At 50.5% G+C, this 12,130-nt stretch overlaps 1 protein-coding gene across 1 annotated transcript in view; it reads left to right on the top strand.

The window, feature by feature from the left end:
- Positions 1 to 12,130, top strand: part of LOC120310819 (3-phosphoinositide-dependent protein kinase 1-like) — a 36,937-nt gene that overhangs the window by 13,509 nt on the left and 11,298 nt on the right. The gene's annotated exons all lie outside the window — the stretch shown is intronic.

Here is a 12,130-nt window from a genome sequence, read left to right as displayed (position 1 = left end):
TTGTGCCTCCCCCACACCGATCTGGGCGACAGAAGCATTTTTCAGGCCTCTGGAGACCAGATCGGGCCGCTGGGCTGCCCCAAAATTGCCCCACGGCCATGGATGCAAGTCCAGAGGCTTGGAAAACGCTTCTGCCACCCGGATTGGCATGAGTTGAAATTAAAAGGTAGTGTAAGGACCCACTTCAATCCTACATCTTAAGAAAGCAGAACTCTTGGAAACAATTTCTTCCAACAGGAACTTTTATTAAGAGTAGTTGATAGCAGGCATAATAGACAGGATCTGAGGGATTCTTTACAAATCGATACTTTAAAGTGTCCCTAAGCAAACCCCACCCCACAGTTTATCCGGACAGTTCAGACCGGCCAATCCCCAGGTGTTAAGTCCATTGTGGGAAAGGGGAGATAACATCGGTCCGGCTCCGGTTATAGCACGATGTTCCACAGCTCTTCACACCTTTTGAGACCGGAGAAATAAACCAGGTTCCGGATGTTTGTATTTCTCTCCCCCCCCCCTTTTCCTAGCTGCCAGGTTAGGTAGAAAAAAGTTCAGAGAGATGCATAGTGCAGGAGGCAGTTTTGTTACATTGTAATGGGCAGCAGACACAGAGGCAATAAACCAGTGGTTCTCAACCTGTGGGTCGCGACCCCATTTGGGGTTGAACAACCATTTCACGGGGGTCGCCAAACAACGCGATCCGCCATTTTTTCCGCCATTTATTTCCCCTTTTCCTTAGCTGTGCTACTCCCTCTTATTCTATTGGCTTTCAAAAGCCAATAGAATAGACTCTCTTGAACAGAGTCTAATTCTATTGGCTTTCGAAAGCCAATAGGAATTGTCCAGGCTGTCTCTGCCTTGCTGAGCCCGCCAAAAGCCCCAGTCTGCAAACGGGGAACAGTCTGCAGAACTTCCCTCCCTGTTGAGCAACTAAAAAGTAAGTAAAAGAGGGCCAGGGGTGGGAGGTGGGAGGCCGGTGGGTGCAGGGAGGGTTGCTGGCGCGCGTGGGGCCTGGCAGGTACCTTACCTGCCTTGGGCTGGGCCAGCTGGTGGCCCAGCCGGTGGTCGCTCTGAGCCACCGCTGCCGCGGCCACCCGGGAGCGTCTGGGCCTGCCTGCCACTGCCCCTTGCCGGCTATGCCTCAGCCGGCGCAGGGGGCAGCACCACGCGTGCGCACCGAGCATGCGCACCGCATGCTTATGACCGGGGTGGCCGGTATAAAAAGGTTGAGAACCGCTGCAATAAACAAAAGGTTACATTGTAGTGAATAAAGGAAATGAAAGCAATAACCCCGCAGGCATATCCCCCTCCCCCTTGGGAGTATGGCAGAACCCAAGGGAAGGTGAGATTTGGTTTTAGATCAGAGGAAATAGATAGAAATGAAATATAAATGGGTTCTGACATCGGTAGTTTTAAAGATAAAGTACAAGTACTCCTCACTCCCCTTTAATATCATCTCTTCCCCCACCAATATCTCTTCCCTCACCCCCTTCAATATCATCTCTTCCTCCAACCCCTTCAATATCATCTCTTCCCCCACCAATATCTCTTCCTCCACCCCCTTCAATAGCATCTCTTCCCCCACCCCCTTCAATATAATCTTCTCCCATCCCCTTCAATATCATCTCTTGCTCCATCACTGGAGGCTTTTAAGTAGAGATTGGATATTCCATTGTCTGGAATGGTATATGTCCCCTGCTTGAGCAGGGGCTTGGACTAAAGACCTCAAAGGTCTCTTCCAACACTCTTCGAGAGAAGCATTGCAAACCTCTCCTCCTCCCATCGTCCCTTCCTGGGCACAGAGAGAGGGAAGGAAGGAAGGAGGGGAGGGAAACAGGAAGAAAGAAGGGGAAGGAAAGGAAGGAGATGGGAATGAAAAGGAGGGAAGGAAGGAGGGAGATTGGAATAAAAAGGAGGGAGGTCTGAGGGAAGTTCTGCCTTAGCACTTGGCCACCAGCAGCCCTGTTGCCCTTTCGCCATCCTGGTGCTCTCCCATCCTATTGCTGAGGATGCTTTGGTTACAAAGGCCAGGTCTCCTTGCATGGAGAGGGAGTGGGCCTTCCTCTGACCTACGCACTTTGCCCTCCTGCACCCACCATGAGCAAACTTGCCAAGGAGAGCGAGCACAGAAGAAGTAGCCTTGAGGAGGAGGTAAGCACAGCTGAGCACCTCCTCGGGGAAGTGCGGCTAGGGTAGGCAGGGCTGTGGGGTCCTGGTGTCGTGGGAGCTCAAGGCCGGGCTGAGCGCTTGACCTTTGCTGCCCAGGGCTCCAGGCAATTGTGCCACCATCCAGGGGCCCCCTGCATGGCCTGAGGCTCAGTGAAGCTCCTCCAGTGGACCATGCCCTGGTGCTCACCCTGGTCCCATCTACCCCCTCCGCCGGAGATCCTCAGATCAGCCCCAGTCCTGCCCAGGCCCGCACAGGTGCCCCTGATGCAAGTGATGTTGAGCTGGCCACGCCCACCCAGCAACCAACGATAAATAAGTAGGGTTTGGATTGCAGTTTGGGCACTAAAAGGTTCGCTATCACTGGCCTAGATTCTTTGTCCTTGGAGACTTCAGTTTTCTTCCCTGAAGGAGGAATTAGAAGTAGCTCATTTAGCATGAGCTAAAGTTCAAGTCTGTGCTTTGAGGTAAGAGGGGTGAAGTGTCATTCCTTATCTGCACTTACCTCCTACAAAGCTGGCAAGCTGGTGGTATACTCTTTTTGGGAATAATGCTGGATCCTTTTGATAAATGTGTAATCATCTGGAGCAGGGGTGTCAGATTGCCGGCCTGTGGGCCGGATGCGTCATGGCAAAACTGCGCCCACCTCATTGCCGGCAATGGAAAAAAACGTAATACGTTGCGACACATCACGTGATGTTACGAGTTTGACACACCTGATCTGGAGGATAAAATCATGCTCATGTGGAGTTGGATGTTGGCTGAACAAGATTAATCAGGATTATAGGGGCACTGTCATATTTGGGAATAGTTTGTTGATCCTAATAAAGTTAATAGAGAATTCTGTGATATTAGCTTAACCTCTTGTGAATTGAATTCCTGACCTTGGTGAAAGCTATTGAGGTGACAAGCTGGATTCAAGCAATGGTTAATGGTTGAGAAAGAGTATAATGCTACCTGCCCTGAAGGTTGCAGTGGGGATATGCCTCCTTAAGAAGCCATCACTTGTCACCAGCCTTTTTAAAGAAGGTTGTTGAATAGGTGGTGAGGTTTGCAGCAGGAGAGAGCTGTGGATGAAACAAGTTTCTTTTGGCCCCTTTCCACTGATTCAAAAATCAGGATTGGGCACAAATTACATTGGTTGCTCTTATGGATGACCTGTGCTGAGACTGAATTAGGGGAGTACAACTGCCTAGTCTTGCCGATCTCTCAGCAGCCCTTGTTGCTGTCAACCATAAAATCCTTCTGAGCCAACTGGGAGGGTTCAGGCCTGCGGGTCCTGTGTTGTAATTGTTTTTCTTTTTGTGGTTGGGAAGATCAAGTCCCTAGGTGCTCTGATGTGGGGTGCTGCAGAGCCTGGCTCTTTAATACTGAATTTCTATAAGAAAGTGAAGAGGAACTAAAGAGCCTCTTGATGCGGGTGAAGAAGAAGAGTGCAAAAGTTGGCTTGAAACTCAACATTAAGAAAACCAAGATCATGGCATCCGGCCCGCTCAATTCCTGGCAGATAGATGGGGAAGAAATGGAGGTAGTGACAGATTTTATCTTCCTGGGCTCCAAGATCACTGCAGATGGGGACTGCAGCCAAAAAATTAAAAGACACTTGCTCCTGGGGAGGAAAGCTATGGCAAATCTAGACAGCATACTAAAAAGCAGAGACATCACCCTACCAACAAAAGTGCATATAGTCAAGGCCATGGTTTTCCCAGTTGCAATGTATGGCTGTGAAAGTTAGACCATAAGAAAGACTGAGCGCCAAAGAATTGAGGCCTTTGAACTATGGTGCTGGAGAAGACTCCTGCAAGTCCCTTGGACTGCAAGGCGTTCAAACCGGTCAGTTCTAGAAGAGATCAATCCCGACTGCTCTTTAGAAGGCCAGATCCTGAAGTTGAAACTCAAATATTTTGGCCACCTAATGAGAAGGAAGGACTCACTGGAGAAGAGCCTAATGCTGGGAAAGATTGAGAGCAATAGAAGGAGGGGATGATAGAGAATGAGGTGGCTGGATGGAGTCACTGAAGCAGTAGGTGTGAACTTAAACAGACTCCAGAAGATGGTAGAGGACAGGAAGGCCTGGAGGAACGTTGTCCATGGGGTCGTGATGGGTCGGACACGACTTTGCAACTAACAACAACAACAAATATGAAGCTTGTCAGGGAGGTAACACGCAGTAAGATAATGTCAGTATTTTGATAATTCTCAGTTAATACATTTTCATCTTGGCCTGATCAGGAAATGTGGGCAAATTTGTGTCCCAAAGTGTCTGGGGATTGATTTAGTTTGCACAGGGAGAAATACACAGATTGAACGTTAATGAGAGTTATTGACTGATTCTGGAGGAAGGTGGGTAAAGGCCTTGAGAACCGTGACACAATGCCATCTTCAGTGTCAGTAGTGGCCTTCCTGGAGTGGGAATTTTTCTTGACATTCATTCATGCGATCGTTACTGCCTGTTTAGACAACATGACCTATGTGGAGCACCCCTTGAAGACTATTAAGAAACTCCAGATGTTTCAAAATGCAGTGCTTTGGGTGGTAATGAGTTTAATTCAGTGTAGTAAAGATCAAAGTGATTTTAAAAAAATAGAACCATGCATGATGGTAGGACATGGGTGTCTCAGATCACTGTTTTGGATGGATTTCCTCAATTGAGGTGCTGGAGGGAAGATGATACAGCTCTCCCTGCTGATGTAAGGAATCCCAAGGTGGAGTCATGTTGATGGCAGTCTCTCCTCTGGAACAGCCTGGAGATTAGGACAGCCCCTTCCTGTTAATATCTGGCACCTGGGTCTTTGGGGTGAGATAGAATTGTGATTGTATCAAGGGAAGTGGTGCCTGGATATTCAGAGGGGGAAGAAGAACTAGGGTTTCTCATTTGTGTTATTTTATGAGTTGTTTTTAATGGCTTATGTGTTGATGTTCCCTTAAGCTGAATTTCTGTATGTAGGAATTGTAAGCCATCCAGAATCTGATTGACTGGAGTGACATAGAAGCCTAAATAAACAAATCTTAGCATTGCCTGCCATCTAGCTACAAAAAGTATCTAGGATGCTGTAGGACAGTGGTTCTCAACCTGTGGGTCGGGACCCCATTTGGGGTTGAACGACCATTTCATGGGGGTCGCCAAACAAGGTTGTCTGTCATTTTTTCCCCCTTTTCTTTGGCCACGGCCCTGGCACCCGGTGATGTATAAGTGGTTGGGGGTCACCACAACATGGGGAACTGTATTATGGGGTCGCGGCATTAGAAAGGTTGAGAACCACTGCTGTAGGAACAATATCCAAGGCTAGGAATGGTGAACTTTTGGTAACTATGGGCCACAGGGTTAAGAAACGATGGTGCAAAAGGAGGGAAGTCTCCCTCCCTCCAAATCACCTTTGGGTTCCCCGCTCCAGAGTTAATTCAGGCTTCTTTACAGCATTTATGAAAAACGTTAAGTCTATTCTGGGAAGCCTTTTTTGTCCCCAGCCCATTTTTGTTTTGAGTGTTTGTACATTGGGCAATGTATACTTTCACTGAAAGAGGGGCATAGATGATTTTGGATCATACACAAATATACATATTCTCCAGTACAGGAGATGGAGAATCCACCAATGGGTTTTCTTTGCCTGCTCTTGAGACCAAGTAGCCAAATTTGACACGCCCCCTCTTGCTAGGAGATCCAGTCTTGACTTGGTCTCAGCTCTTGAAGACGTATCAAGGTTGGCTCTCAGGTTTAGAGATCTTCAATTCATTTAGCAGGTCAGATACCCATTGTTGGATTCTCCTTGCTTTAAATTTGATATTTGTATATTCCCTAATTAGTGATTCTCTTTCAAAAAAAGTTAATTTCCCCCAAAAAATTTTCCCCAAGACGCTGGGATCAGCACAGCCTCTAATCATCTGATTTGAGGCTTCTGGGTGTGTGTGTGGGGGGGGGGAAAGTACTTCTCCGTTCATTTCCCCAGGGCTCTGCGGGGGGGGGGGGAGGAAAGTCATTTACCAATTCCCCCATTGGACTTTCTGCACAGCACTCAGAGCTCAGCCACAATCAGCCCCAGAGTTTCCCCTTCGTTCTCCACACCTCCGGAGGCTGTTTTCAATGGCCCAAAAGTCGCAGCTGCCATTTTGGACGGCTGCCGAGTTCTCAGATTCAATGGAGGTTCCCTTGGCCGTCAGAAACAGATCCGGCTGGTAATTAATTTGGTTTTGTTGCGTTTTTTGGGACAAGGGCCTCAGGAATGCTAGCATATCCTTGTCGTCCCTAGGTAACTGCAACCAAGTGCGCTGCGGCCGCCATTTTGGGCACGCCACACGGCCAGCCCTGTAAAAGTTCATCAGCCGGATACAGTGCTGCGGGCCTCTGTGTGCCACAGGGTCTTTCCCTGGGACTTCAGGCCACTCACACTACCTTGGCCACCCCAGGGATTTTAGCGGAGTCGGCTGCGGCCACCATCTTGGGAATGTTGTGAGGCCCTCCCTCAGGCCTACAAATCAGACCTTCTGCACTGATTGCAGGCCCCAAGATTTCATACAAGGGCTTCCCTATATTCTGACTAATTCTCAGCTCATCTGAGGAATTATTTTAGCCCTGTCCAGCCACTGTGATCTGTATCAAGAATTTACTGACTAGGCCCAAATTCTCAGGCCATCATCTTGTTTTGGAACCGCCATTGTGAATTCACATTGCCTCTGCTAGGCCTCTTCTCCAGCACTGGAGATGGATAATCCACGCAGTGGATTGAGACTGTATTCCTGGCCAATCAGATCAGTCAGCCAAAGTTGCCACGCCCGTCCTGGACCATGATTCTCCAGTCTTGACTGATCTGGCCACACAGAAAGACGTACAACTTTGGCTCTTGGGCAGGTATAGTTCCTTTCCATTGGGGGGATTTTCTTCTAGTAGCTGAAATTGCTTAGTTTAAAAGTTAATTAGAGATAATTTAATTCAATTTAATTGATTACTCAAAAATTTCCTGGCTAAATTGTAAGACTCAGGAAGTCAGATTCCCTACAGGGGAAACCACCCTCACTTAAAAGGGGGAAATCCCTAACTCCCCTCCCTAACCCAAACCCCAACCACCTTCCCACAGCCGGAGCAGCCGGCAGCCGCCTTAAACAAACGGGGAGGCTCGTGCAATAATCTCCTGCTCCTTTTAACACATGCGCAGTAGTCTCCTGGCAGCGGCGGCCATATTTTTGTCCAAACGGGATCTAAGGCTCCCTGAGAAGCCTAGGTTCAGCCGCTGGAGTGAATTAATAGGCAAGCAGTACTAGGGTACTAAAGCATCTATTATTCATTCAGAGACATTCAAATCAGACACATAGCTGCTGGTTCCAGGACTTGGTGTCTTCAATCTAAAGTAAATAAGAACCTTTCATAACTAACTGTGTTTAGTTGCCTTTGGCTCCTTCCGGACTTCGGGTCCCCCATTAGTGGCCCGTATGCTTCTAGATTTAGTGGTGGGTTCCAGGCATCCCCAGACGCGTGCCTGTCCTTACCCACCATAGTCAAGCCAGGTTCCAGGCATTCCCATTAGCGTGCCTGTTCTTATCCGTGCACAGTGACTAACCCTGACAATTTTGCAGAGTCTGCTCCTGAGTTCCAGACGCCCCCAGTAGTGCGCCTGTCCTTACTCAAAGTTGGAGCTCTCCTACTACCTGGGTCCCCCCTATCGCGGCCCAGCGTTAGTGGAGAATGGAGGAAGCAATCATTCCCTCCACTGGAGCCCCGCCTTCATCCTCTGGAGCACCTGCTTCAGAGGATTCGGAATCCTCTGCAGCCCCTAGAAAGGCTGCAAGGAAGTCATCAAAGAAGGCTGACAAACAGGCAATCAGAAGACACCAAGCCCTAGAAAAAGAGTTCGACAGAGCCCAGAACAGGGCCAGAATTGAAAATAGGCAGAATGGGGGGATAGGTCCTGATCTACCGCTGGGTCTCCCTTCATCCCCACGGGCCATTTGGTCATTAGGGAACTCATCACAGTCCCAAACAGAGGGTGGGATAGGCGAATTCTCATCGCTCTCCCGATCCCCCTCCCCACGGAGGTTACAGGAAACCCCGAGGACCATGCTAACCACAGCACCTGCAGGGTCGCAGGCAATGGTTACTCCTCCTGCATTGACGGGGGATCTGCTAGCTACCCTAATAGCACAGGCAGTGGACCGTGCATTTGAGGCCAGGGCTCAAACTTCCAAAGCCAAGCCTCTAGGACTTAGAACGAGGCATCGGGAGGAAACGGAGGACCATCAGGACCTCTCCTCCTTCTCAGACTCGTCGGTCTCGAGGAAGCTTACCTGGACCAGCCAGGTACGTCACAAGGGATTCAAATGTCTGAGGAAGAGGAGGACACCTCACCTCAAGGGCCGTCCTTCAGCGGCCTGTTTAACCCTTCTCTTTTTGTTACCATTCTGCGCAAGGCTGAGGCCACAGCCCATCTGGGGCATGGGACACCAGCGGAGCCTGTCACAGTTGACATGGAGGCTGAGCCGACGTTCGCCGAAAAGGTAACCACTCAATACCGCATACCATGCCCGACCATGTTCCTAAACACAATAAGGAAACAGTGGGCAGCGCCAACCTCCCTACCGCTTCCTAGCAATGCGGAGAGGAAGCTATTTAACGTAGCAAGGGAGCTAGAGGGAACATTGGAGGTGCCGGTGGTGGACGAACCCATAGGTCCCCTGATATCGGACACGGCCATATCAGGAGATTTTGCTGAGGCTCTTAAAGCCGAGGACCGAAAGAGTGAGTCCAACTACAGGAGAACGCACCAGGCAATAGCTTGGGCTACCAGGGCGACTACCTCCGCGTCCTTTTTCACCAGAGCCACACTTTGTTGGCTCCGTGAGTTACAGGGCCGGGTTCCCATGGAGGATATACGCACCCACCAGGAACTCAGCAAAATGGTAGCGGCCACGGAATATGCGTCGGACGCGACACTTTTAGCGACCAGGTTTTCAGCCAAGGCAATGGCGGCAAACAACACGAGCAGGCGCATCCTCTGGCTAAAGAACTGGCAGGCGGATACCAAATCCAAGTGGAAATTGGCTTCGGCTCCGTACCAAGGGGCAAAGCTGTTTGGTGAGGCACTAACGCCATACCTGACAGAGAACAAGGACAAGCGCAAGGTCCTTAAACACATGCTTAAAAGGCAGGACAAGAGACCCGGCTCCTGGGGAAGGAAACAATCCTTTCGTACGGAAGCCAGGGTCAACTACTTTCAAAATTCCCAACCCTTCCAAGCTAGACAGGATAGGGAAAGACAGGGGGACAGACAGAACACAAGACATAGGCAAACGCAGGGAAGACGGCCCTTTCGGGGGAACAACCGCCCCTTCCACCGTACCAGATGACTCCCACCCAGACCTTCCCATAGGGGGCAGACTAGCAGGGTTTGCTCCCCAGTGGGAAGAGACCACCACGGACGTATGGGTCAGGAACACCATACGTCATGGTCTATCTCTAGAATTTCTCTCAAAGCCCCCGAACCGCTTCCGCCCGTGCCCCTGTCCCACAAACCCAACAAAGAGAAGGCTCATGAACGAGGCCGTTCAGCACCTTCTAAACATACGGGCCGTAGAGCCGGTGCCTATGAACCAGAGAGACCAGGGGTTTTATTCTATCCTCTTCGTGGTCCCAAAACCCTCGGGGGGTTGGAGAGCCGTTCTGGATTTAAAAAGGCTAAATTTCTACATAAAATACCACAAATTCAAAATGCAGACACTATGCTCCATCCTTGGAAGCGTAAGGAAAGGGGATTTTCTGGCATGGATCGACCTCACGGAGGCATACTTGCACATCCCTATCTCTCTGGCTCACCGCCGTTTTCTATGGTTTGCCTACAGGGGGCACCATTTTCAATACAGGGCACTTCCATTCGCCTGTCATCAGCGCCCAGGGTGTTCACCAAGATTCTGGCGGTTCTGGCAGCACACCTAAGAAACGTACCAGTCAGAGTCCAGTGCTACCTGGACGATATTCTAATCCAGTCATCGTCCGCCCAGCAGTCTCGGGCGGACCTAAAGTTAGTGATAAAACTGCTGCAGGACCACGGCTTCTCGGTGAACTTTCCAAAGAGCCATCTAACCCCAACTACGAGAATACTCCATCTGGGAGCGGTCATAGACACAAAGGAGTGCAAGGTGTACCTATCACAGGAACGCCTCAGCAGCATAAAGAAAGCCATAAAACAGGTAAGCCGCGGTCAATCAGTGACGCTGGTCTGCCTCTCCCAGCTGCTAGGGAAGATGATATCGACCATAGCAATAGTTCCTTGGGCAAGGCTGCACTCAAGAGAACTGCAGTGGTTCATGCTCCCGTTTCAGAGACAGCAAATCAGTGCATCCCGGAAGAGGGTAGGCATACCTCTGAGAGTACGACACTCCCTCAGGTGGTGGCTATCTCCAGCTCTCCTCAGGGGGTCCCCCTTCAGGGAACCAGACAGAGTAGTAGTCACAACAGATGCGAGCTTATTCGGCTGGGGAGGCCACTTGGGGACCAAGTGGACACAGGGCCGCTGGTCAGCGGTGGATCTCCGACACAACATAAACTGGCTCGAGCTGCGGGCTATTCACCTAGCGTTAAGGCATTTTCACAGCAGCATAAAAGGCAGGCACGTACTGGTCCTGACGGACAACGTGACAGCCAAGGCGCACATAAACCGTCAGGGGGGCACACACTCTCGCTCGCTCTCGGCCGAGGCCCTCCTACTGGGGGCCTGGGCGGAACAAAATCTGGCCTCCATAAAGGCCGACCACATATCGGGGGAGGCAAACATCCAAGCAGATCTGTTGAGCAGATCAACAATAGATCACTCGGAGTGGCAACTACACCCGAGGATCTTCAGGGAGATCTGTCACCGCTTCGGGCTTCCCCAGGTGGACCTTTTTGCCTCTCCTTCCAATGCCCACCTAACTCGCTTCTTCTCCCGATTCCCATCCAGGGGAGCAGAGCAGACGGACGCGTTACGGAGCCCATGGCCAAGGGGACTCCTGTACGCGTTTCCACCCTTACCTCTCCTTCCGGCGGTAGTACGCAAGATTCTGCGGGAAAGGGCCGAGGTAATCCTTGTGGCCCCTAATTGGCCAAGGAGACCTTGGTTCGCAGACTTGAGGAGTCTCTCCCCCACGAATCCATGACGGATTCCTCCGGAGAGGATCTCCCTCAAGCAGGGGGAGATCTCCCACCCAGAGCCACAATGGCTACAACTAGCCGTCTGGCTCTTGAACGGTCAATTTTAGCCAAGGGGGCTTGCTCACAGGGTGTAATTAGGGTCATACAGGCATCAAGGCGCCCCTCCACGAACCGTATCTACGAGGCCACGTGGAGAAGCTTCCAATCATGGTGCTCTAAACAGGAATTGTTACTCGAAGGGATCACAGTTCCCAAGATCCTAGAATTTTTACTAGATGGCCTAGAGAGGGACCTCTCGCCAAACACGCTGCGCAGGCAAATCGCCGCCCTCTCAACTATACTTTCTGCCAGCCCCGGTGAATCCTTGGGCAAGCATCCCTTAATACGATCCTTCCTCAAGGGGGCTGCGAACATCAGACCGCCAACCGTGCACAGGTATCCATCGTGGGAACTACCATGAGTACTACAAGCTCTTACCAGAGCGCCCTTCGAACCACTCAAAACATGTGACATTCGCTACCTGACCCATAAGGTAGCATTCTTAGTAGCTATCACGTCAGCTCGACGGATATCCGAGTTAGCTTCTCTCTCAACGAGGAAGGACCTGTGTCATTTTCACAGGGACAAGGTAGTCCTAAGAATAGACCCCTTCATTCCAAAGGTCAACTCCTTTTTTCACAGATCACAGGAAATAGTCCTACCAGACTTCTGTCCAAACCCAGCTCATCCCCTGGAGCAACAATGGCACACCTTGGACGTACGAAGGGCACTAAGACATTACATTTCGCGCACAGCGGAATTCCGACGCTCGGAAGCGCTTTTCATATCCTTCCACCCCGCTACTAGGGGCCG

The sequence above is a fragment of the Crotalus tigris genome, unplaced genomic scaffold (genome assembly GCF_016545835.1).
Source record: "Crotalus tigris isolate CLP2741 ecotype Arizona unplaced genomic scaffold, ASM1654583v1 scf7180000018301.7375997, whole genome shotgun sequence".
In the NCBI taxonomy this organism is placed as follows: Eukaryota; Metazoa; Chordata; class Lepidosauria; order Squamata; family Viperidae; genus Crotalus; species Crotalus tigris.
The sequence above is the reverse complement of the archived record's forward strand: the minus strand, read 5'-3'. Positions and strand labels throughout refer to the sequence as shown.